At 44.1% G+C, this 25,807-nt stretch overlaps 1 protein-coding gene across 2 annotated transcripts in view; it reads left to right on the plus strand.

The window, feature by feature from the left end:
• The window catches only part of GGACT (gamma-glutamylamine cyclotransferase), a 43,368-nt gene that overhangs the window by 5,943 nt on the left and 11,618 nt on the right, over positions 1 to 25,807 (plus strand). The gene's annotated exons all lie outside the window — the stretch shown is intronic.

The raw sequence follows: 25,807 nt of genomic DNA on the forward strand, positions 1-25,807 counted from the left end.
TGGCGAAATGAGGAGGGCAAGGTGACAGCAGAGAAAGGGCCCAGGCGAGGGCTGGGCGACTAGAAGAAGCAGGTTTGACTTTGTCTTAGTTTCCCGGTGCTGCCAGAGCAAGTGCTGCCAACTCCATGGCCTGAAACCACCCTGATTGACTGTCCTGTTCTTCAGGCCAGGAGTCCAGCTGGGTGTCACTGGGCTGAAATCAGGGGCTGTGTCCCCTCCTGGAGGCTCTAGAGGAGAATGTGTTTTCTCGACTCTGCATCTCCCACTTGAGAGGGAGCAGCGCTGCGTCCCTCAGACACCCCCACCCCCCCCCCCCGCCCTGGCCCCCGCCCGCTCACGGTTCCCTGCACCCAGCCAAGAAAGCGGCTGGGTAGTTCTGGTGATGGAACTGCTCTATATGGTTACAGGAATCAGTCAACTTTAAAACTCATAGAACTATACAACAAAAAAGGTCATTTTACTTTATATAAATTCTAATAATAAAGAATGAAAGCATGAGAGCATGCAACTATTGTAAAACACTGAGTTAAAAATAGAAGGTAGACATAAGAATAAGAGCATTCTGAATTAAGCTAAGATGGCACACATCCACTATTATTATTAAAAGAGACTTCAGCAAGATACAAAGCAAAGACAATGAAAGAGCTTTGTTTTGATCTTGCTTTGAAAAAATCAGCCACACAGGCTATTTTAGACAACTGGGGAAATATGAATACAGCATATTAACGATTTTCTGTTCATTGTTAGGTAGGATTGTAGTTATTTAAAAACCTAAACTTTTGGGCTTCCCTGGTGGCTCAGTGGTTAAGAATCCACCTGCCAATGCAGGGGACACAGGTTCAAGCCCTGGTCTGGGAAGATCCCACATGCCACAGAGCAACTAAGCCCATGCGCCACAACTACAGAGCCTGCACTCTAGAGCCCGCGAGCCACAACTACTGAGCCCACGTGCCACAACTACTGAAGCCCATGCACCTAGAGCCCGTGCTCCGCAACAAGAGAAGCCACCGCAATGAGAAGCCTGCACACCACAACGAAGAGTAGCCCCCGCTCGCCGCAACTAGAGAAAGCCCACGCGCAGCAACGAAGACCCAACTCAGCCAAAAATAAATAAATTTATTTAAAAAAATAAAAACTAAACTTTTAAGTAAAATTCAGTACCAAAATATTTAGGGGTGAAATGACATAGTTTCAGGTATTTGCTTCAGAATTCTCCAGAAGCAAGCAAACGAACAAAAACTCAAAAAACAAAGAAAGGAGGGCAAATGGAACAGGTACGGCAAACCCAGGATGGTGCATGGATCCTGATGCTGTGTGAGTACACGAGGGCTTACTGTGCTCTGCTTTTGAAAAGGGCTGGAAATGTTTATAACAAAATGACAAGAAAAAAAAAAACCAGTGACTTATTCTTCATAAATGCTCTGAAGAATGCCATCAAACTGTTCTTTATTCATTTCGAAGATGTACTAATCTCCCCTCACAGCTTTTATTAGGCTTTTATAATCTGCATCTAACTTTGCAGAAAACCAAATCAAGGGAGAAAGAGTAATTCAAAGCAATTGTGATTCTTCTCAAAAATAAGGGCTTAAAGAATGCTTTTCAAAACTCATTTAATGCTCGTAAATTATTAAGACCATCATGAGATGTAGAAATATTAATAATTTTCATTAATTTATCTGCTGTATCCTCCTAAGTGCAGATGACAATGGCAGGAAGGGGTAATTAACGCTCAAATATTTTAAATCAATTGAATGTTACTGAATTAAATTTATATATCTTATAAATATTTTTGGTTTTCTGGTGATGTTCTACATTGAAATATGTTAAATATTCTATATTGGAAAATAAGTAAATTAAAACCAGATTATTTTATATAGATAAGGTCTTTCTTGAATCTCACCAGCTGACACATCAGAGTTGGCAGAGGATTACAGAATAGTGTCTGGGTACATGATCCGTTTTGCAGTGATCCAGTGTATCACCGCGTACATATGTATCTTGTGCGTGTCTCCTTCCTGTTTTACCGTTAGTGCCATGATTGCTCTTCCCGTCAGTTTTATGCTGGATTACATTGATGGGTGAATAGTTAATGACACGAGAGCAAATGGACATAAGCAGAGAGTAATTTCTTTGAATGCCTTTTAGCTGTGGTGAACACTGTTGTAGTTTAAAAATGGACTGCTTCCATATGTCTGAGGCAGTAGAAAAAGCTTGCGTTTCAATCCCTTTTTCCTTATTAAAGCATGTCGAGCTCAAGGAAGAAAACCATTTGAAATTTGTGAAATAAAGCTCATACATCTCCCTTTGGATGATTTAGGGACCATGGTCACTGGTCACTGTTGCTTGAAAGTGTGGAGTTGACTCCTGGACTAATTTCCAGTATGTTCCTGCTGTTGTCGTCACCTCACCGCTAGCATTAGGTGAAACTGTGAAGTCTCAGCGTGGACAAGGCCATTGCTGAGGGAGGGCCTGTCTTTTAAATTCAGGTCTCGCCCATTAGCTGCTGTGGTTTGAGCTTCCAGTGGGTAGTATTATCGTTTAAAAAGAGTGGACATTACTGTCATCTAATTGGAAGAACGGTATCCATGTAGGTTTTGTTTTGTGACTAGAAGCTCTCTGCTTTTGCTTCTGAAAAGTTGCTGGAGGGTTAGACCTATTGACAGACCTTCCGTTGTGACATAGGGCATCAGAAAGAAAAGCCGAGCCTGACAGAGGAAGGGAGATTGAGGACAGGTGGCCAGATGGGCTTGAGGTTGCTGTGGTCTAAAGCCTTGGAGGCCAAATACTAGGAAAATTAGGTTCAAAATGTAAACAAAAGGCATGGGTTTCTGTGGTTAAGTCATTTTTGGTTTAAAACTAACATATGGGGACTTCCCTGGAGGCACAGTGGTTAAGAATCTGCCTGCCTGCCAATGCAGGGGACACGAGTTTGATCCCTGGTCCGGGAAGATCCCACATGTCGCGGAGCAACTAAGCCCGTGCGCCACAACTACGGACCCCTGCGCACCGCAACTACTGAAGCCCGTGCGCCTAGAGCCCATGCTCCACAACAAGAGAAGCCACCACAGTGAGAAGCCCGCGCACCACGACAAAGAGTAGCCCCCTCTCACCACAACTAGAGAAAGCCCGCGCGCAGCAACGAAGACCCAACGTAGCCCAAAAAAAGAAAAAAAAAAAAAACTAGTGTGAATTGACCCTTACATCAATTAGGATTGGAGTAAGTCAAACATACTGAAGGATTAGTAAGGATGTTGCCTCCATTGGACCCAAGTCTTTGTTTTAAGAGTTGTTATGGCTGTTCTTTAAATTTGATGCTTGTTGACATTCATTAAGTCTTAGGTATATTTTTCTTGGAGGAGGGTTGGAGGAAGGCATAATGGAAATGTATTGGGGCTTTAAGTCCTGGGTTTGTAACACCAGGCTAATACACCTGCTGCCCCCTGGTGGCAGCGTATTAAATAGTGCAGTTCAGAGGTGAGGAATTCTGGAGAGCTAAAGTCCATTGTATTGATAGAAGTGGATGGTAGAGTGAGCCAGGAGATGGTTTCTCTTTCCAGCTCTTATAATTTCTACCTGTAGTTATGATCTTAGGCAAATAATTTAGTACGGTTAAGTCTAGATTTCACTTTATTCTACTTTAAAAAGTAATTTCTAAAGTTTCTTCCTATTTTAACTTCTTAAAATTCTCCAATGGTAATGGCAAATAATATTTAGTGAAAGATATCAAGTTCCACTTTTTGCTTTACCAGATGAATTTTTAAAAATCGGAGATATTTCTTCAAGAAAGAGGACTCCAGAGCAACTCCTGAATACGGGTTTGGCTCTGGACTGCAGGCTGCATAGATCTATCTGCAGCACAGTCCATAATGAATCAGCATGATGACCCTGTGTTATTATGGGCGCCTACAAGGTGCATCATTTAAAAATTAATTTTCTTATATTTAATAGTGGTTGAAAAAAACATAAAATTTACCATCATTTTTAGTGTACAGTTCAGTAGTGTTAAGTATAGTCACATTGTTGTACAACAGATCTCCAGAACTATTTCATCCTGCAAAACTGCAACTCTGTACCCACTAAATGACAACTCCCCACTCCTTTCTTTCTGCAGCCCTCAGCAACCATCATTCTTCTTTGTCTCTACGTATTTGATGACTCTGGGTACCTGGTATAAAGTGGAATCACACAGTATTTGTCTTTTTGTGACTCACTTATTTCACTTAGTATAATGTCCTCAAGGTTCATCCATGTTATAGCATGTGCCAGGAGTCCTTTCCTTTTTTTTTTTTTTTTTTTTTTTTAATGCAGTACGCGGGCCTCTCACTGTTGTGGCCTCTCCCGTTGCGGAGCACAGGCTGCAGACGCACAGGCTCAGCGGCCATGGCTCACGGGCTCAGCCGCTCTGCGGCATGTGGGATCTTCCCGGACCAGGGCACGAACCCGTGTCCCCTGCATCGGCAGGCGAACTCTCAACCACTGCGCCACCAGGGAAGCCCAGTCCTTTCCTTTTTAAGGTTGAATATCATACATAGAGACCACATTTTGTTTATTTGTTCATCTGTTGATGGACACTTGGGTGGCTTCCACCTCTTAGCTATTATAATATTATTATAATTATTTTTATAATTATATATTATATTACTAATGCAGAGAGGGTTTATGTATACAATTTCTTTTCTGCGTGTAACAGGTCAAACTTCATTATAAAGAACACCATTCAACCGTGCTAGATAACTAGGATATGGCTTTTTGCATGGATAAGTTAAAAAGGAACTAACGTCTGTTGGACACAAGCTCTGTGCCAGGCACTTATATATCTGTGATACATTCTGTTGTTTAGTCCTTATAATAATTCTGTAATTTACCCTCTCTCAGAAGGGAACCAATACTTATTAAAATCACCACATGCCAGAGTTTTGATATACATTACCTCATATAATCCTCATACATCAGTCCTTGAGGTGGGCATTATTATCCCCTTTTTAAAAAAATATTTATTTATTTGGTTGCACCGGGTCTTAGTTCCAGCAGGTGGGCACCTTAGTTGTGGCTCCAGGGCTCCTTAGTTGCGGCAGGCCAGCTCCTTAGTTGCGGCTTGTGGGCTCCTTAATTGTGGCATGCAAGCTCTTAGTTGCAGCATGCATGTGGGATCTAGTTCCCTGACCAGGGATTGAACACAGGCCCCCTGCATTGGGAGCACAGAGTCTTACCCACTGTACCACCAGGGAAGCCCTATCCCCATTTTTTAGGTGACGTTAACTGAGGTTCAGAGGGATGAAACACCTTGAACGAGGTTACACCACTAAAGGCAGCAGGGTTTCACCTGACTTGGAAATGAAACACGTCCAGTTCAAAAGCGTGTGTCCTTCAGCCTAACCCTGCTCCCCCGCTGCCCGTAGTAACACCTACACCTGTGATCCGAAGGATGTGGGAACAGTATCAAGAAATTACACTGCTGTCCTAATTTATAAGTAGAGAAACTTCTGTAGTGTCTTCCCATTAAATAAACAGCCCTTTGGGTTTTCCTTGCAGAGATTCAGATGAATCTGAATCTGAAACGCAACAAGCCTGGCCTCCCGGCTGATTTTGCAGTCTGCCTAGGACTTCCAAAAGAGTGGTTCTCATGTCCGGTCCCCCCATTCCTGAGGTTATTTTTCTCTTTCTCCCTTTGGATTGGTGGTGAGCCAGGACCGTTTTCGCTGCTGTGAGTTGCCACCTCTCTTGAATGCCATGGTGTTTGGGGCCGGAGCTTTGATCTGCTCCCTGCATAGTGTTTTCACACAGGGAGGGGGTCCTCTACTGTCCTTGTAGATGGTGGTTTTCTTGGGGACTCAGCAAGCTCTTGGAGAGGCCCAGTGCAACATTTCCTCACGTAGGGGAATACAGATACAGATGGATAAGTGAACAAGTGGCAAGTTTGATGGTAAATGAGATTTTTACATAGTTTCAAAGTATCTCCTTATGAAATTTTCATCAACTTGTGTCAGGCGGGGCTTGGGGGAGAACAACTTCACCGTGAAGCTGGGAGCAGCCTGGCAGTCACCGCTTTCATTGGGTGACCGGAGTGAACGTCATCAATGATGGGACAGATTGGAGTCATGTGCCATCCAATAGGCAGTGAGAAGAACACAGCATCATTTCCAGAAGATTCCTGCTGAAGATGGGTGACCTGAATCTAACCATGAGGCAAAGCCGGAAAAAAACAAGTTGAGGAACAGAAACAGATGGCCTGAAATCATTGAAAGAGCATGAAAATCAAAGTCAAAGAAAGACTGAGGGATTGTTTCAGGTTGGAGGAAACTGAAGGACAAGATGAGGAATGCATTTGGGATTCTGCCTGGGGTCCTTCACTATAAAGAACATCATTGGACAAGTGACAGAACTTGAAAGGGGTCTGAGAGAAGGTGGTCAAGTGCCTGTGCTGATGTCCTGCTGTTGAGGGCTGTGGCATGGTTGTATGTGGGGGTCCTGGTGGGAAACGGACATGAACACGTGGCGGGAGGGGTGTCAGGTTGGCAGCTCTCTGAGCAAACGTCTCCTGGACGCCCGCCCCATCCCTTGTCTGAGGGCTGAACGCTGAGTGTCTGGGCCTCCTAGATGGGGAGACAGACCTGGGTGGACCTGCGATGAAGCTGCCTGTTCTGGGGTCAGTTCTGCCCCCAAGGGAGGGTGTTTGAGGTGACCTGGCAACCTTGCAGGCTGAGTGGGATTTTGCACATTGAGGCCTGAGGAGTGGCCTGAGGCAGTGGCAGCCTCGTGAGCATAGAGGGGCACAGGTCGCACCCCCAGGGCAGTGTGAGGCCCGGTCTGGATGAGGTGGGGAGAGACGGGTCTGGACGGTGAGCCAGCACGAAGAGGCTTGGCCTTGACACTTTGGATGTGTTCCCTCTAGCTGCGGGACAAATTACCCCAGCATCAGTGGCTGCAAACAACAGACACCCTTCCACGGTTGGGGGCTGAGACTCTGAGAGCTGCCTCACTGGGTGGCTCTGGCCCTGCTGGTGGGGCTAGGGTCTCTGGGGGCTGACTTGGGGGCATCTGAGCTCGCTCACGTAACAGCCAGCACGCCTTGGGTCCTTTCCATCTGTCTTGGGAGACCTCAGCTCCTCTCCACGTAGCAACGCTTCTGAGTACTTCCGCTAATTTGACCTTGTGGCGGAGCCTGTGAGGCAGGCAAGATGGGAGTTTGCTCCCAGTGAGGCTGAGTGAGGTCACCCAGGGGCTTCCCTGGACGCAGTCCCTTTGAAGCCCACTGCTGCATAAGGCCTGGAAGACGCCCCAGGCAGTAAGGCTCCGTTTCCACTGTCTTCTCAGGGTGGGGAGACTCTGGAGGGTGATCTTTTGAGCAGAACTAATAATTTTTTATTTGTTGTTTATGTCATTCAAGATAACTCTACTACCTGTGGCCTGAATGTTTGTGTCCCCCCAAGGTTCATATGTTGAAATCCTAACCTCCAGTGAGTGTGATGGTTATTTGGATCTTGGGCCTTAGGGAGGTGATTGTGTCGTGAGGTTGGAGCCCTTTTGTATGGGATTAGTGCCCTTATAAAGGGACCCCAGAGAGCTCCCTGGCCCCTTCTGCCAGGTGAGGACACAGTGAGAAGATGCCCTCTGTGAACCAGAAGGTGGGCCCTCACTAAACACTGAATCTGCTGGTGCCTTAATCTCAGACTTCTCAGCCTCCAGAACTGTGAGAAATAAATGTTTGTGGTTTATACGTCATTTCATTCATGGTAATTTTGTTATAGCAGCCCGAGCAGACTAAGACAAACTCCATTTGTTGGGTACCTGCACGTGGAAAGCTCCATGCTGGGTGCTTTCCTGTGCTGTCTCGGGGTGCCACCCTTCTCTGTGAAGTACGGCTGAGCGATTGGGCAGAGAAGGAGATGACAGAGGCCCAGAGGTTCTGTCATCTGCCAGCATCGCTGCCCAGGCCTGTCTGATCCCGAAGCCAGACCCCCCCACCCCCGGCACCGCTTCTGCCACCTGGGGCCCCAGGTGGAGGTGTGAAGAGCATCCCCGGACAGCACCGTGGCTGCGTTCTTCTAAGTAAGGGGACGTTGACACACAGATTGGCTTTTCTTTTGACAATAGCAAAAGAGCCCCACGTGGAGAATGTTTGGCCTGCACTGTGCACGTTTCAAAATCACATTGTTCGGGTGTTCGTATCACCAGGAAAGAGAGGCCTCATGTCTCAGAAGAGCCCTCAGTGGCAAGACAGGCTCCAAACTGGGTCAGAAATGGGAGCCATGAGGCAAGAGGTGGGTCTTACCTCTTAATAACAATCAGGAATAAGCAGCTCACTGGGGCAGTTTGTAACTAATAGGGAACTTTTGCGTGTATGAGAAAATGAAAACCAGTAAAACAGAGCTCAGGGAAGTTTAGATAATTGATGGTGAGTTCAGGGAGGTTTAGATAAGCAATGGCGAGTTAATAAGAGAAATATAACTTGAAATACTGAAACTGAGAGATAAAAGTGTCCCAGGAATATTAACGTTTAATGAGACATAGCTGAGTGTAGCCAAGGGCTCACCAATGAGTGTGGAGTCGAAAATCAGGGAGGAAAGACAGGACTGTTTCTTGGGACTGGGTAGATGAGACCGTGCGTGACTGATGGGGTCTGGGGGTGTGTGCTTGGGATGAAATGACCCCCACGATGCCGAGCCCTGGAGGAGATGGGGGAGGGGTGCAGTCTGGGCCGTGGAGATATTCTGGATATCAAAGATTTCTCCACATACACATCAGTCTTGCTAGATCACATTTCCTGGTTCTTTAGAAAATAACTTCGTTGTACTTTAGGACACTCTGTCCCAGGACCACACTAAAACATAAACAGAAAACTTGGACAGGAGTCTAGCAAAACAAAGATCTATTATGTGAAATGGAAATGCCTATAACAAACAGAACCAAAAACGCAGGCAAGCCAAAGGGATCTAATGGGGTCAAGTGATGCTGGCAGGTGAAGTGGTTGTGAGTCTTTAACTGGGAGGGTCATTTGGGGAGAACAGTAGAGACAGGCATGGTCAGCAGGCCTTGCAGGTTCTTGCTTGATGTCCTGGGGACGTTTTCTTCCTGAGGGCCTGGCTGAGGAAGGGGTTTTCACCCAGCCGGGAAGTGCAATGCCACACAGGCTGGAACTTGACTCCAGGGTGATTCACGTTGTCTCTGGAAATGGACTTCAGTGAAGCTCCCCTGGGTAGAAGCTAAAAGAGAAAAGGCTTCTCAGCCATCTTCATTCAAATTGGAGCAGAAAGGAATGGGTGGGTCACTTTGGCAAAGAAAAGGCCTAAAGTTTATGGAGTATGAATGTTTTACAAGAAGTGAGTAAAATCATGGTGGATAAAAGGACTTTGTTCAAATGCTGATGTTTGATAGGCCTTTAAAAAGAATAAATAGGCTTTATTGATTTGCATGTGATAAAATATACCCATTTAATATTTCAAGTTTAATGAATTTTTAAAAATTTCAGTGAATGTTTATAAATGTATGTACTCATGGAATCACCACCATAATCAGATACGGAACATTTCCATCCACCCAGAAAGTACCTCATGCCCCTTTGCGTCAGTTTTCTCTCCCCTGTGCCCAGCCCCCAGCAGTCGCAGCTGTTTTCTGTCGCTGTGATTTGCTTTTCCCAGAACGTCATTGGAATCATATGGCATGTGGTCTTATGTGTCTGGCTTCTTTCACTCAGCATATGCGTTTGAGATTTATGCATATTATTATATCTACATCCCTCAATTTATCTATGGATTCTCGTTTGTGGACATTTGGGTTGTTTCTAACTATTGCCTATTATGAATAGAACTGCTACAAACATTTAGGTATCGGTCTTTATGTGAATATATGAAATCATTTATGGCAGATGTATTCCCAGGAGTGAGATTGCTAGGTTATACGGTAAATATATGTTTAACCTATTGCTTGCAGTCCTAGGGCCCGTTTGCGGTACTTGGGCCTCTCACTGTTGTGGCCTCTCCCGTTGCGGAGCACAGGCTCCGGACGCGCAGGCTCAGTGGCCATGGCTCATGGGCCCAGCCGCTCCGCAGCATGTGGGATCCTCCCGGACCGGGGCACGAACCTGTGTCCCCTGCATCGGCAGGCGGACTCTCAACCACTGCGCCACCAGGGAAGCCCAAACTTTTAAGATCGTTTTCTAAAGTGGCTGCACCATTTTGCATTCCCAGAAGCCATGTTATAAGAGTTTCAGTTACCCTACATCCTTGCCACCAATGCTTGATATTAGCAGTATTTTCAGTTTTGCCCATTCTAGTAGGTGCATGATGGTATACTTTGTGGTTTTTATTTTCATTTCCCTAATGATGATGTTGAGCGTCTTTTCGGGTGCTTACTTGAGATTCATGTATCGTTGGTAATGTGTCTGTTTAAATCTTTTGCCCATTTTTAATTGGGTTGTTTTGCTTCTTCCTGAGTTTTAGGAGTTCTTTGTATATTCTGGATACAAGTCATTTATCAGATATATAGTATTTGTTTTGCAGATAGTTTCTCCCAGTCTGTGTTTGCCTTTTCATGTAATCATGGGTACCTTTTGAGAGCAAACGTTTCTGATTTTGATGAAGTCCAGCTTATCCGTGTTTTCTTTTTATTTACTTTTTGTTTCCTAATAAAAGGTTTTTCTTCTAGAATTTTAGCTCTTGCAATTGGATACATTTTGAGTTTATTTAAGTATATTTATGTGGTGTGAGATAAGAGTTGTAGTTCTTTTTTTTTTTTGTATATGGGTATCCTATTTTTCAGCACCATTTGTTTCAAAGACTGTCCATTCACCTTGAATTACCTTGGCACTTTTATCAGAAACAGTTGGCCATTACAAGTGTGGGTCTACCTCTGGACTCTATTCTGTTCCACTGATTTATTTTTACCAGTTATTTTTATTGAGATATAAATCACATACCATAAAATTCACCATATCAAAGTGTACAATTCATTGGTTTTTAGTATGTTCACAAGTTTGTGCAACCACCAGCACTGTCTAATTTTACATTTTCATCACCCCCTAAAGAATATTTCATTGATTTTTTTCCAGCTTTGTTGAGATATAACTGACATATAACATTTTATAAGTTTAAGGTATAATGTGTTGATCTGATACACTTATATATTGCAATATGACTACCACCTTAGTATCAGCTAACACGTTTATCGTGTCACTTAATTACATTTCTTTTTTGTGGTGACAACATTTAAGATCTACTCTCTCAACAACTTTCAAGTATATAATACAGTATTGTTAACTATATTCACAATGCTGTGTGTTACATCTCCAGAACTTATTTGTCTTCTAACTGGATATTTATATCCTTTGACCAACATCTCCCCATTTCCCCCAACCCCCCAGCCCCTGGTAACCACCATTCTACTCACTGTTTCTACAAGGTTGGCTTTTTAAAATTCCACATATAAGTGAGATCATACAGTATTTGTCTTTTCTCTGTCTGACTTATTTCACTTAGCGTAAGGTCCTTAAGGTCCATGCATGTTGTTGCAAATGGCAGGATTTCCTTCTTTCTCATAGCTAAATAATATTATACACACACACACACACACACACAAACCTTCTTTATCTGTTCACCTGTTGACAGACACTTAGGTTGTTTCCATATCTTGGCTGTTGTGAAAAATGCTGCAATGAACATGGGAGTGCAGGTATTTCTTCGCTATCCTGTCTTCACTTCCTTTGCATATTTACCGAGAAGTGGAATTACTGGATCATACGGTAGTTCTATTTTTGACTTTTTGAGGAGGCTCCATATTGTTTTCCATAGTGGCTGAACCAATGTACATTCCTACCAACAGTGTACAAGGGTTCCCTTCTCTCCACATCCTCACTTGTTGTCTCTTCTTGATGATAGCCATTCTAACAGGTGTGAGGTGATATCTCATTATGGTTTTGATTTGCATTTCCCTGATGATTAGTGATGTTGAGCACCTTTTCATGTACCTGTATGCCTTTGGAAAAATGTCTGTTCAGTTCCTCTGCCCATTTAAAAATTGGATTTTGTTGTTGTTGTTGTTGAGTTGTATAAATTCTTTATATATTTTGGATATTAACCCCTTATCAGATATATAGTTTGCAAATATTTTCTCCCCTTCCGTAGGTTGCCTTTTCATTCTATTGACTGTTTCTTTTGCTGTACAGAAGCTTTTTAGTTTGATATAGTTTCACTTAACTGATTTTTGCTTTTGTTGCTTGTGCTTTTGGTGTCATATCTAAAAAATTGTTTCCAAGACCAGTGTCAAGGAGTTTTTTCCCTGTGTTTTCTTGTAGGAGGTTTTACAGTTTTAGGTCTTACGTTTAAGTCTTTAATCCACTTTAGGTTGCTTTTTGTGAGTAGTGTAAGATAAGGGACCAATATTATTTTTCTGCTTGTGATTATCCAGTTTTCCTAACACCGTTTATTGAAGAGACTGTGCTTTCCCAGTTGTGTATTCTTGGCTCCCTGTCAATATTACTTGACCATATATGCTGGGATTTATTTCTGGGCTCTCAACTGTGTTCCATTCGTCTTTGTGCTTATTTTTATGCCGCTACCATACTGTTTTAATTACTGTAGCTTTGTAGTATAGCTTGAAATCAGGCAGTATGATGCCTCCAGTTTTGTTCTTCTTTCCCAGGACTGCTTTGACTACTTGGGGTCTTTTGTGGTTCCATACAGGTTTTAGGATTTTTTTTTCTATTTCTGTGAAAAATGCCATTGGGATTTTGATAGGGATTCCATTGAATCTACACATAGCTTTGGGAACAGTGGACTCTTGTGATCCTTTGTATTTCTGTGGAATCAGTTATAATGTCTTTCATTTTATTTACTAGAGTCTTCTTTTTTTCTTAGTCCAGCTAAAGGTTTGTCAATTTTATCTTTTAGAAAAACAGGTTTTAACTTTTGTTGTTCTATTATTTTTCTGGTCTCTATTTTATTTATTTTTGCTCTGATCTTTGTTATTCCTTTTTTCTTCCAACTTTGGGTTTAATTTGTTTTTCTTTTCCTCATTCCTTGAGGTGTAGAGTTAGTTGTTTGAGATCTTTCTTTTTTCTTACTATAGGCATTTATCACTGTAAACTTAAAACTGCTTTTGCAGTATCCCATAGATTTTGGTATATTGTGTTTCCATTTTCATTTATTTGCTTGAAGATTTAAAATTTTTTTCTTTTGATTTCTTCTTTGACTAACTGGTTGTTCAAGAGTGTATTACTTAATTTCCACATATTTATAAATTTTTCCAGGTTTCCTCCTGTTGTTGCTTTCTAGTTTCATACCACTGTTGTCAGAAAAGATACTTGCTATGATTTCAATCTTCTTAAATTTGCTAAGACTTGTTTTGTGACCTAACATATAATCTATCCTAAAGAAAGTTCCATGTGTGCTTGAGAAGATCGTATATTCTGCCACTGTTGGATGGAATGTTCTGTATATGTGTGTTAGGTCCATTTGGTCGAATCTGTGGTTCAAGTCCAATGCTTCCTTGTTGATTTTCTGTCTGCATGATCTATCCATTGATGAAAGTGAGGTATTGAAGTCACCTACTATTATTGTGGTTTTGTCTATTTCACCATTCAGATCTGTTCCTATTTGCTTAACATGTTTAAGTGCTCCCATGTTGGGTGCATAATATCTTTTTCCATCCCTTCACTTTGAGCTTATGTGTGTCCTTAAAGCTGAAGTGAATCTCTTGTAGGCGGCATATAGTTGGGTCTCGTTTTTTTTAATTCCATCCAGGCACTTCATGTCTTTTGATTGGAAAATGCAATCTACATTTTAGGTAATTGTTGGTAGGTAAGCACTAACTAATGCCATCTTATTGTTTTCTGGCTGTTTTATAGTTCCCTTGTTTCTTTCTTCCTTTCTTGCTGCCTTTCTGTGGTGGTATGCTCCAATTCCTTTCTCTTTATATTTTGTGAATTTACTGCAGGTTTTTGTGAATTTACTGCAGTGGTTACCATGGGACTCACATAAAACATCTTATAGATGTAACAGTCTATTAGTACTCTGCCATTTAACCTTTGTACCACAGTTAAGTGGTTAACACACCATATTACAGTATTAGAGTATTCTAAATTGGGCTATGTATTTACTTTTACTAGTGTATTGTATATTTTCATGTGTTTTCATGCTACTGATTAGAGTCTGTTCGTTTCAGCTTGAAGAACTAAAGCATTTCTAATACGGCAGGTCTAGTGATGAATTCTCTCAGCTTTTGGCTGTTTGGATAATTCCTTATTTTCCCTTCATTTCTTTTCTTTTTTTTTTTTTAAGAATTTATTTATTTATTTATTTTAGGCTGCGTTGGGTCTTTGCTGCTGCGTGCGGGCTTTCTCTAGTTGCAGTGAGCGAGGGCTACTCTTTGTTGCGGTATGCGTGCTTCTCAGTGTGGTGGCTTCTCTTGTTGTGGAGCATGGGCTCTAGGCGCGCAGGCTTCAGTAGTTGTGGTACACGGGCTCAGTAGTTGTGGCTCGTGGGCTCTAGAGCACAGACTCAGTAGTTGTGGCACACGAACTTAGCTGCTCCGCGGCATGTGGGATCTTCCTGGACCAGGGCTCAAACCCATGTCCCCTGCATTGGCAGGCAGATTCTTAACCACTGCGCCACCAGGGAAGTCCTCTCTTCAGTTCTGAAGGATAACTTTGCCAGATAGGGTATTCTTCATTGGCAGGTTTTTTTTTTTTTTCCTTTCAGCACTTTGAATATATTATTTCACGCTCTCCTGGCCTGTAAGGTTTCTAATGAGAAATACATGATAGCTTAATTGGGTATTCCTTTATAGATTACAATCTCCTTTTCTCTTGCTGCTTTTAGGATTTTCACTTTGTCTTTTGACAGTTTCATATAGTGTGTCTTAGAGAAGATCATTTTGGATTGAAATAATGGGGTGATCTATATCTTTATGAATGTGGATGTCCAGATTTTTTCCCCAGGTTTGGGAAATTCTCAGCCATTATTTCTTTAAATAAGTTTTCTACCCCTTCTCCCTCTCTTCTCTTTCTGGAACTCCAGTAATTCATATATCAGTTCTTTTGATGGTGTCTCATGATTCACCTAGGCTCTCTTCTCTGTTTTTCATTCTTTCCTCTTTATTCTCCTCTCACTGGGTTATTTCAAAGTTCCTATCTAACTCACAGATTCTTTCTTCTGTGTGGTCTATTCTGCTGTTGGTACTCTCTGTTGCAGTTTTCATTTCTTTCTTCGAGTTCTTCAGCTCCAGAATTTCTCTTTGGTTCTTTTTTATAATTTCTGTCTCTCTGTTAATTTTCTCATCTTGTTTGCATATTGTTTTTCTGATTTCAGTTTTTTGAATTGCCTTTCTGGGTTTTCTTGTAGCTCACGTTTCCTCAGAACAATTATTTTTCATTCTTTATTGAGTAAATTGTAGATCTCCATGTATTTGGATTTGGTTACTGGGAAATTATTGTGATCCTTTGGTGATGTCACATTTCCTTGATTTTTCATGTTCCTTAGAGTTTGTGTCCCTGTTTTCATATTTGGGGTAGCAGTCACCTCCTCCAGTCTTTCCTAACTGCATTTAGGAGAGATTCTGAAGCTTCCTTACACCTTGTATGAATACACCTGCTCCACACCTCCCGTTTTCCTTTATGGCAGAATTCTTAGGCTTGTGTGTCTTCTCCTGATCTTACAACACACTAGGCTGGCTGTTGATAGCCTCTCGTTTTCACAAAATAGGTGCTGCAGCTCAAGTTTGTGTTTTCTCCCTAGCCTTCTACCACATCTCGCTCTCAGGAGCATGTAAAGGGAGCTAGCCTGAGAGTGGGAGGAGGTGTGGGTGAGGCACGCGGGGTGCTGGGGGTGCCCGCAGGCCAGTTGGGAGGATCCTTGAGTGAGGCTTCCCCAGGGCTTGTGGACAGGCTTCCTGATGGAGTCCATGATGTAGACAGCAATTAATGACCTCCGAAAATCTAATCAGCTCTTCTTCCCATCTGCTCCCTGCCTCCAGTCATGGAGCCCCTGATTTAATACTGTGGATTCTGTGAGAGAGAAATGAGGCTCTGTGGCAGTGTCCCTACAGCTGGGGAAGCTGGGTGCTCACTCACCCTCTCCCTTTTCCCCAGGGGAGAAATCATGGGCCGAGAAGGTCTTGTTTAGCCGTAAGTGTTCCACCTTGGGGGAGGGGTGATGCTGGCATAGTCAAGCTGTTCCTCTTACCTGACCAGTGTGTCCAAACACATTTTTTTCCTGCTCTGGTGGAGTGCTGGAACCTCTCCTCTGGAAACCTGGATTACACCAGGGCTCTCTCATCCGTGGGTGACTGCCCAGGTCAGTGTTCTCCAGGTGCTCCGAGATGGCGGCTGAGAGGGGCTGGAGCCACTCACAGGTTCCTGCTGGTTCCACAGCCCCTGTTACCTGATGTGCAGGTGGGCAAGACTCCACCTGGGTCCCTTGGCGAATGGCGCTGGATCCCACAGCTCCCACAGAGGTGCTTTTGTTTGTGGATGGATGCTGATTTTTGTTGTTGGCCGGGGGGACAACATCGAGGGACATCCTGTGACTCAGTACAACGTTGATCTTGATGTCTGTAATTTCTCTAATTCCACAGTGTTCTATGTACAGCTCTATAGTAAATATTGAAATACAAGCTTTGTTGAGCTTTTTCAATATTTTCGCTATTCTGTTTGCTACTTTGAGCTTTTATATACATTTTAGAATCAGCTCATCAATTTCTACCAAAAAAAAACCCAACAAAAAACCCAGAACCTATTGTGACTTTCATTAAGATTATGTTGACTCTATAATTAAATTTGGGGAGAATTATCATTTTTACAATATTGAGTTCTGATCCATGAAAACATGGTATATCTCTCCACTTGTTATATATTTAATTTCTCTCAACAATGTTTTAAATTTTTAGCTACAGGTCATGCACATATTTTGTTAACGTCCATAAGTATTTCAGATTTTTTGGTGCTATTGCCAATGATACTGGATTTTTAAATTTCAAGTTCCCACTTTTTAATGTATTTTATATTTTAAAATGTACTAGTTCTCTGGTAGTATACAGAAATACAGTTGATTTTCACATATGGATCTTGTAGCCTAAGACTCTGCTAAATTCACTTATTAGTTCAAGTAGCTTTTTTGTCAGTTTTTTAGGATTTTCTATACAATCATGTCAATTGCAAACAAAGATAGTTTTATTTCTTCCTCAAGTGTAGGCCTTTTATTCTTTTCTTCTTTATTACCCTGGCTAGGCTGCACTATCCCATGTTGAATAGAAGTAGAGAGAGTGGAATCACACTGCCTTGTTTCCAATCTGAAGGGGGAAGTGTTTGATTATGCACCATTAAAAAGGGTGTTAGCTGTAGGTTTTTCATAGATGCTGTTTATCAGATTGAGGAAGTTCTCTTCTATTCCTAGTTTGCTGATAATTTTTATCATGAATTGTTGAATTTTGTCAAATAACTTGTCCTGCATCTATTGAGATCATTGTAAGGTCTTTCTCTTTGAATCTGTTAATATGGTGATTCATTGATTAGTTTTGAAATATTAAACTTACATTCCTCAGATGAAACAGTCCTTGGTACTGATGTATCATCCTTTTTATATATTGCTAGATTTGATTTGCTAATATTTATTTGTTCAGGACTTTTTTGCATTTATGTTCGTAAGAGGTATCTGGCCTGTAGTTTTCTTTTCTATGAACGTCTTTATTTGGTTTTGTTATCAGGGTAATATTGACCTCATAAAAGGAGTTGTGAAGTATTCCTTCCTCTTCTGTTCTCTGGAAAAGTTTATTTAATACTAGCATTATTTATTCCTTAAATGTTTGGTAGAATTCACCAGTGAAGCCATCTACCTCTCTGAGTAAAAGTTATAGAAAAGTTATAGTTACTTTTTCTTTAGTGAGCTTTGGTAGTTTGTGCCTTTAAAGGAATTTTTCCACTTTAAGTTGTTAAACTTACTGGTATAAAGTTGTTCACTGTATTCCCTTATTGCCCTTTAATGTTTGTCGATGTCCTGTCTTTGATTTCTTATGTTGGCAATTCATATTTTCTCTCTTTTTTGGCAAGGGGCATAAAAGTAGAGCAACTAGTACAATGATTCTCATATATCTATCACCCGGAGTCAATAATGATCAACATTTTGTCACATATGCTTCATTAATCCTTTTTTTTTTTTACTTGAATATTTTATTTATTTATTTTTAAAAGATGCTTTAGTTTTTTCATTTGTTTTTGTTTTTTTGGCTGCATTGGGTCTTTGTCGTGGTGCGTGGGCTTTTCATTGCAGTGGCTTCTCTTGTTGTGGAGCATGGGCTCTAGGCACATGGGCTTCAGTAGTTGCAGCATGTGGGCTCAGTAGTTGCGGCACGCAGGCCCTAGAGCACACGGGCTTCATTAGTTGTGGCGCTTGGGCTCAGTAGTTGCGGTGTGCGGACTCTAGAGCGCAGGCTCAGTAGTTGTGGCGTATGGGCTTAGTTGCTCCGTGGCAAGTGGGATCCTCCTGGACCAGGGATCCAATCCGTGCCCACTCTGTTGGCAGGTGGATTCTTAACCCCTGCACCACCAGGCAAGTCCATACTTGAAGTGTTTTAAAGTACTACACATTATGATATTTCACAACCCCCAGATACTTCCATATGCATCTCTTAAAAGTAAGCTTTTTTTTTTTAATAGAACCATATGCCATTATCCATTCCTAAAAATATTAACTGTGATTCCTTGGTGTCATCTTTTACCTAGGCATATGCCTGTAGGATTTTCCTGATTGTCTCAGAAATGTCATTTTATAGTTGATATGTTCAAATCAGAATCCAGACAAGGTCCACACCTTACCCAGGGCTGTTATGTATCTTAGGTCTCTTAATCCAGGGCAAACCACCCTTACTTTTATTTTTATATTTTTTTAATTTATGTTTATTAATTAATTAATTTATTTATTTATTTTGGCTGCGTTGGGTCTTCATTGCTGTGCACAGGCTTTCTCTAGTTGCGGCGAGCAGGGTCTACTCTTCATCGTGGTGTGCGGGCTTCTCGTTGCAGTGGCTTCTCTTGTTGTGGAGCACGGGCTCTAGACACGTGGGCGTCAGTAGTTGCGGCATGCGGGCTCAGTAGTTGTGGCTTGCGGCCCTGGAGCGCGGGCTTCAGTAGTTGTGGCGCACGGACTTAGTTGCTCTGCGGCATGTGGGATCTTCCCGGACCAGGGCTCGAACCTGTGTCCCCTGCATTGGCAGGTGGATTCTTAACCACGGCACCACCAGGGAAGCCTGCTTTGTTTTTATATAAGAAAGTTGTTTGGTAACTAAAATGCTCAGGCTATTCGATTAGGAAAATGGCTGGATAAGCCCAGTGGAGGTTCCCTGAGTCCTTCTCTTTATTATGATCGAAAGATCATGTAAACTTAATTTAAAAAAAGGAAAATCCCCATGATGAAAAACAGTTCTGTTGTTTTTGAAACAAGTTTGAAAAAGTGATTAAACTGAATGTAGCAGCGTCTCTTCTCTGATGACCACAGAGCGCTAACAAGGGATTTTTACATTTTAACTGGATTTTGCTCTCCTAGGAGTGGACCACGTGTTGTCTTTTAAGTGCTTTTCAGAAGCCAAGTATAGACCAAATTGGGCTTTTTAGTAATATTTCGGGTCCTGGGATCCGCCCCAAAACACCAGAGGCCGAGGTGTGTGAAACCGGGGAAGGCTGGTGTCAGCCTCCAGCCGGTCCCAGTAGCTTTTAAGGTAGGTTTTTGCTTTGCTTGTTTGGGTGGGGATATAGTTTCTAAGAGGGTTGGATTTACTTGGTTTAGTGCATTCAGTTCCTTCAAAGCCCCAGTCACTCCAACAAAATATATTTTTCTGGGAATTCTGGACTCAAAGTATTGACTTCCGTCAGTGAGCAGTGACCAGCTGCATGTTCAGGACTCACGGGAATGTGAGTAAATGGATCCACTTTATGTAAAGTATTTAAAAGCATGTTCAAACGGACTATTACTCAGCCATAAAAAGAAATGAAATTGAGTTATTTGTAGTGAGGTGGATGGACCTAGAGTCTGTCATACAGAGTGAAGTGAGTCAGAAAGAGAAAAACAAATATCGTATGCTAACACATATATATGGAATCTAGAAAAAAAATGGTTCTGAAGAACCTAGGGGCAGGACAGGAATAAAGATGCAGACGTAGAGAATGGACTTGAGGACACGGGGAGGGGGAAGGGTAAGCTGGGATGAAGTGAGAGGGTGGCATGGACATATACACACTACCAAATGTAAAACAGATAGCTAGTGGGAAGCAGCTGCATAGGACAGGGAGATCAGCTCGGTGCTTTGTGACCACCTAGAGGGGTGGGATAGGGAGGGTGGGAGGGAGACGCAAGAGGAAGGAGATATGGGAACATATGTATACGTATGGCTGATTCACTGTGTTCTACAGCAGAAACTAACACACCATTGTAAAGCAATTATACTCCAATAAAGGTGTTAGAAAAATAAATAAATAAAAAATAAAAGCATGTTCAGCAACATGCCCTTAAGTTCCTCCCTTACTCCCTTTTTACTTGTAATTCAGAGTTTTAACTTCTCTCTCAGCTGTTTTAGTTGAATTTTACTTGGGTTAGAAAAGCACTGAAAGGATTTGAATGCTTTGGGAACACTTAATTAATCAAAAAACCCATCAGGCTTAATTTTGAGTTCTGTGTTTTCATTTTTTAAAAGGCTTCTTTTTAAAAAAGTCTTTAAAACTGGAGTTATGTGTGTGTGGGGAGTGGTTCCTCCTTCAGGCACTCTGAGGAAGGCATTGGCTTTTCTAGTTCGCACTCCTCTTGGCCACCTGACTGCCTCTAGGTAGCCAACATCTTGTTAGAGAACTTAAGCTGGTTTTTAATAATAATCTTAGCAAAAGGTAATTCTGAAGGTGAATCTGTTATCGCTACCGCAAGCATCGAGTCCTGGATTCCAGAGCCCCTGGAAACGGAGTTCGTGTTGTTCCTGATTTGCTGGGGCCGGCAGTGCCGACCAGCTGGGGCCCCTGTGCTGGTGGTTTCTGAGCGGTGCTCGGGGTTCCCTTTGTAGTGGAGGTGCTGTCTCCCGGGGTTTGACGTTTGACGTCTTGCAGTCGTTTTTGGCGGTCATCTGCCAGAGCCTTCCCAACTAATTCATTCTGTCCCACAGTGTTGGCCACTGGCCGGCTCTCGATGGTAGCCAAGCTCCTGTTGCCCACATCTCCCACCACCTGCTGTGGCCTTGCCCCCTTGGCCTGGGTGAGGTTGGCAGTGGCCTGGCTTTGACCTTTGATCCCTCTTGTTCCTCCAAAGCTATGAAATATTACATTAAATACAGGGGGCCTAGCCTAGCCAGGGCCTTACCTGCATTTGTAACTATTTTATTCACTTTCGGGTAGGCCTGACTTCTAAAATGGTTATCTAGGAGTTGTTGAAATGGGTGTATTTATCTTCTTTTTAGGACATTTTGTTAGCCAACGACCTAGGAGGGAATGAATGGCTTTGTGTGATATTTTCTAATTGTTCTTCTGTGCTGCTTCTAACTTAAAGTTACGTTCCCACACTCCCATTTCTCACCTAGGAAAGCAAGAGTCAAATAAAAATCATTTTAAGTTACACATTTCAGCCTTAAAATGTTTCTGAAAGACGAAACCTTTTAAATTGTCCACTAATGGGTTGTCATTCCCGTTCCCTCCTCTGCTTTCTGCCTGAGTTGTCTTCAAGAGGAAAAAAAAGATCTTTGGGGGGCATACAATGTAGGGTGGGAGTTACCTGCCTTCACCCAGACCTGCTGGCCCTTCCGGTGCCCTGCAGAGGGGGTGGGGCTGGGGGCAGACCTAGATTCCTGGCTCTTCCCCGTTGACTTGCTCCAGGCAGAGTAAACATGCTTTGAGCAACTGCCAGCAAGCAAGTTAAAAGCTGCTCCTCTAGCAGGCCTGCAAAAAACATTCTAAAAGGCAAAGCATTTGCTGCGTTTCCTAGGGGGCAACTGTGGGAAGTCTCTGCTTGGTCAGCAGCCAGTGCAGACGGGCCCTGGGTGGCTGATGACAGCTGGCGAGGCCCGATCTTAATCCCATTCCCCGCCCCTCGGAGGCCCCTGTGTCCTGGGCCACACCTAGGACTTCTCTGCCTTTCCACTGCCCTCCTTCCAGGAACCCAGGTAACAGTCACAGAGAAGTCTGTCTTGTTTCATTGTATGTTGGGTTCCAGAAAATAATTGAGTTTAAGGGAGGCCACTACAAAGCTGTTTTAGAAATACTTTGGAAATACTCAGATGATGGTGGAAATCGAAATGAAAGATGTTAAGTTTTTGCTGCTGATTAGGGATTGTGAAGTGTGTTGAACTCAGATAAAAATGTAAACTGGTAGTAATTACGGAGTGAGTAGCCTACGGATTGCCTTCTTTCCATGATCCCATTTAATCTTTTTTTTTAGCTCAACTTTCCTTGATGTGTGATTTACACACAAGAAAACTCACATTAAGTACAGATGGATGATTCTGACAAATGTATACGCCCATGGAACTACTGTCCTAATAGAGATAAGAAATCCCCTGACCCCATACTGGCTGGTCCGAGTACTGTCCCTAGAGGTTCGTTTTGCAGCTTCTGGATGAAGCTTTTGTCGGGCATGGATGTTTACTGCTGCTCCTGGGAAGGCTGGGAGGCAGTGCCTGGCCCTGAGTCACAGTCTGAGTCCAGAGCACTTCACCCTCCCTGGCCCTTGCATCCGTGTCTGGGCATCTGAAGGAAGTGCTGGTGGAGCCACAGGACTGAATGTGACGTCCATCGATTTTGCACCCTGAGCAGTATCTGAACCTGTGGTTTTTGTGATAGAGAAATTGAGAGATTCCAAACAGGCTGAAGGCCTGCGGGACCTCTTTGGGAATCTGGACCGAGAGGGAAATCCCTTGGCTTACTGCAGCAAGTATTTATTAAGTGGCTACTGCACGCACTGAACTGTGCTGGCTGACGTGGAAGATGTGAAATGAAGTTTAGGCCCCCCACCCTTGAGGAGCTTTGTGGTTCCAAGAAACAGTTTAGAAAGAATGATTCCAGGCAAGACAAAGTGCAAAATGAAAATGCGGGGTCCCTTGTTCAGAAGGCAGGAGAAGGTACTGTTAAAGTTCCTAAAATAGGCAGCCTTTTCCTTTCTTCAGTCTCTCTTGTCATGGTGTTTTTCAGTTGCTATTTTATTATTTATATTTTATTTAATTATATATTATTTTATTATTTATTGTTATACTGCATTCTCAGCCTTGAGTTTTTCATTTATCTTTATGTTGCGCAACTTCAATTTTAAGTTTAAATGCAAACATAGGAACACTTAACTCATATGTATGACAGTATTTTGTAACTTGTGCACACCTATGTACTTTATTCTTACCAGAACTGGAAGCTCTGCTCAAAACTGCCTCAACTATATTGATTTCCCTTCTTGACATATGCCAACTCTACCAACACTGTCCGCCTTCGGCGCCTGGTGCTGGAGCGGAGACTGCGGACGGGAACCCGGGGGCTCTGGGGGTCGCCCTTGCCCCCCATGTGTGTGTCTCGTGTGTGTGGCTGGCCTGTTGGGAGAGGCACCCAAGGAAGGAAGGAGAGGGTAGAGTTTCTGGCCTGCTGGTGTTTCTGTGAACGCCGTTGTTGCGTCCTTCCTGCGTTCAGAGCCGGTTCTGCTTGGAATGGAAAGGTGGCCTCTCCCGGCTGCGCCAGGTGTCGATGTAGCTCGCGCCTCGGCCTTGCTGAGTCTCGCTGATCCCACCGGTCGTGGGTCCGCCGGGATCCTGTGCTTCTGGGTCGTGGGGAACACGGTGAGCCGCTGGGGCTGCACGGACCTCCTCTCCTGGCTAGTAGGCGCTCGTGCCCTCATTACTTACGCAACACATGTACAAATACGATTGCTAACTGTCCTGGGATAGGGACTGCTTCTGGGTGCGCATTCCCCGGGCAGGCTACCCTGGTGTGTGCTCCGCGCCTGCGGAACACCTGCGGGCACCTTAGGGACGAGGATGGAAATGGAACCTGGTGGGGGGTGTTCCCGGGCCATGGCTGCCGGGGGCCCTTCGGGGGCTGGGAGTTGTTTCTGTTCTGCGTCTGCGCAGGAGGCAGGAGAGGACACCTCCTCCTGGAGCTGGCGGAGCCCCTGCAGGGCAGGGAGGGGCGTGAAAGCAGGTCTTCAGCCTGGCCATCTGTGTACATCGCGTTTCATCTCCTAGTTTCCCCGTCTGTAAACTGGACAGCGGTGGGGAGTGAGGCGATCTCGCTTTGAGTGTTAGCGTAAGCGAAGCATCTAGCATCTAACACGGTAAAAATGCTCTCAGTCCTGGGGGTGGCATTATTCATATTTTCCCCTCTGAGCCTGAAGCCGCGCCCACCGGGCAGGTGGGCTCTTGGTGATGAGGACTGTTCCGGGGGTCCGACTCGCCAGGACACGAGCGGTGCTCCCCCGGCCGCGCCTCCCGGTGCCTGGGAGCCCGCCGCGGGCAGCGCCTCCGCTGCAGCCGCCCGCTCCGCATCCCACCGTCCCCTACGGCCCTTTCCCGACGGCGCCAGGCCTGTCCAGCTGCTCCTGACGGACCTCAGAGTGCGCCTGGCGGCGGCCGACCATCACATCTCCCTAGTGGTCACTGTATGTTTAAAAGATGGCAACACAGTGGCCTTTAAAATGGTGTGGCATTAAAAGTTTTCTTTTTCTTCTAAGAATTTCTGGCGTGGGCAAAGCGTAAAAGCCCGCGGGACGGTTGCCAGGCAGCACTCGGAGGCCCCGTGGGGCATCAGGACCGGGACGCGCCGCTTGTCCTCGCGGACCCGCGAAGGCTCGGAGTCTGGGGAGACTGCCAGTGTGGACCCAGCCTCTGGATTTCAGAGGCACTGCGTCGCCCGGGCTGCTGGGCTCACGTCAGAAGGGTGTCCTGCCATACACGTTTCTGGGGTCTCCAGCGGGGCAGTGGGCAGGAAGCCCTGGCGGCTGTTGCAAAGAAGGCAGTGCGAGGGGGGAGCATCAAAGCGGCCACAGGACGCGCGGCCTCCCTGGAAGCGCCCGGCCCGGGAGAGGCTGACCGAGCTCCAGGGCAGAGGTCGAGGCGGCTTGTTTTTTCACCTGTTTCCTACAGCCCTAGAAACCTCTGAAGAATGACTGTGTAACTATAGCAGACACTCAGGCGTCTCTCCAGGGACAGGAACGTTACAGTAGGAAGGGACAGCGGTTCCTATACAAGGAGAAACGAGCACACATCACACGTGCCTTTTACCGACGTTCGGCGGCCCTGAGTAACGTCGGCTGAGGCCATGCCCGGGCCCGTGGCCACACGAGGTAGCGCATGGCTTCCGGGGCAGCGCATGGCTTCGCTGAAGCTGGTCCTCGCTGTGACAGGGGCCATCACGGGTTCGGTGGGAGTCAACTTTGACACACGATGTTGAACGAGAAAAGCTACTTATACAGCAGGCAGGCGGGGAGGCAGAGATGCGGGGCTGCTGGGCGTCCAGACAGGGGCGAGCGGCAGAGCCGTAGCTTGGTGCGACCGAAGCCGGTCGTTTCACCTGTCTTTTCTAGCACAGTCTGACCTCTACAGCAGGCAAGCAGTGTTCACGGCTTAAGGATTTATCACTTAGAGAAAACAGTAAAATCTGTATGTCATCATTTCCAGCTGTCTAGCATTTCCTCCTGTCATTAAATATTAATACAGGATGAATATTTTTGTGGAGACACCTTTTTTCATTTTTAAAGGTTGTTTTCACGTTAGAAGCTGGTGTCCATTTAAATCCTTTGGCAGCTGGTATGTGTGTGTGTTTCTAAATATGGTCCCAGTGTGTGCAATAGTTAATTTGTAAACTAGCAGATTAAAC

This window comes from Aethalodelphis obliquidens, unplaced genomic scaffold (genome assembly GCF_003676395.1).
Source record: "Aethalodelphis obliquidens isolate GAN/ISIS:26980383/991018 unplaced genomic scaffold, ASM367639v1 scaffold15, whole genome shotgun sequence".
Classification (NCBI taxonomy): Eukaryota; Metazoa; Chordata; class Mammalia; order Artiodactyla; family Delphinidae; genus Aethalodelphis; species Aethalodelphis obliquidens.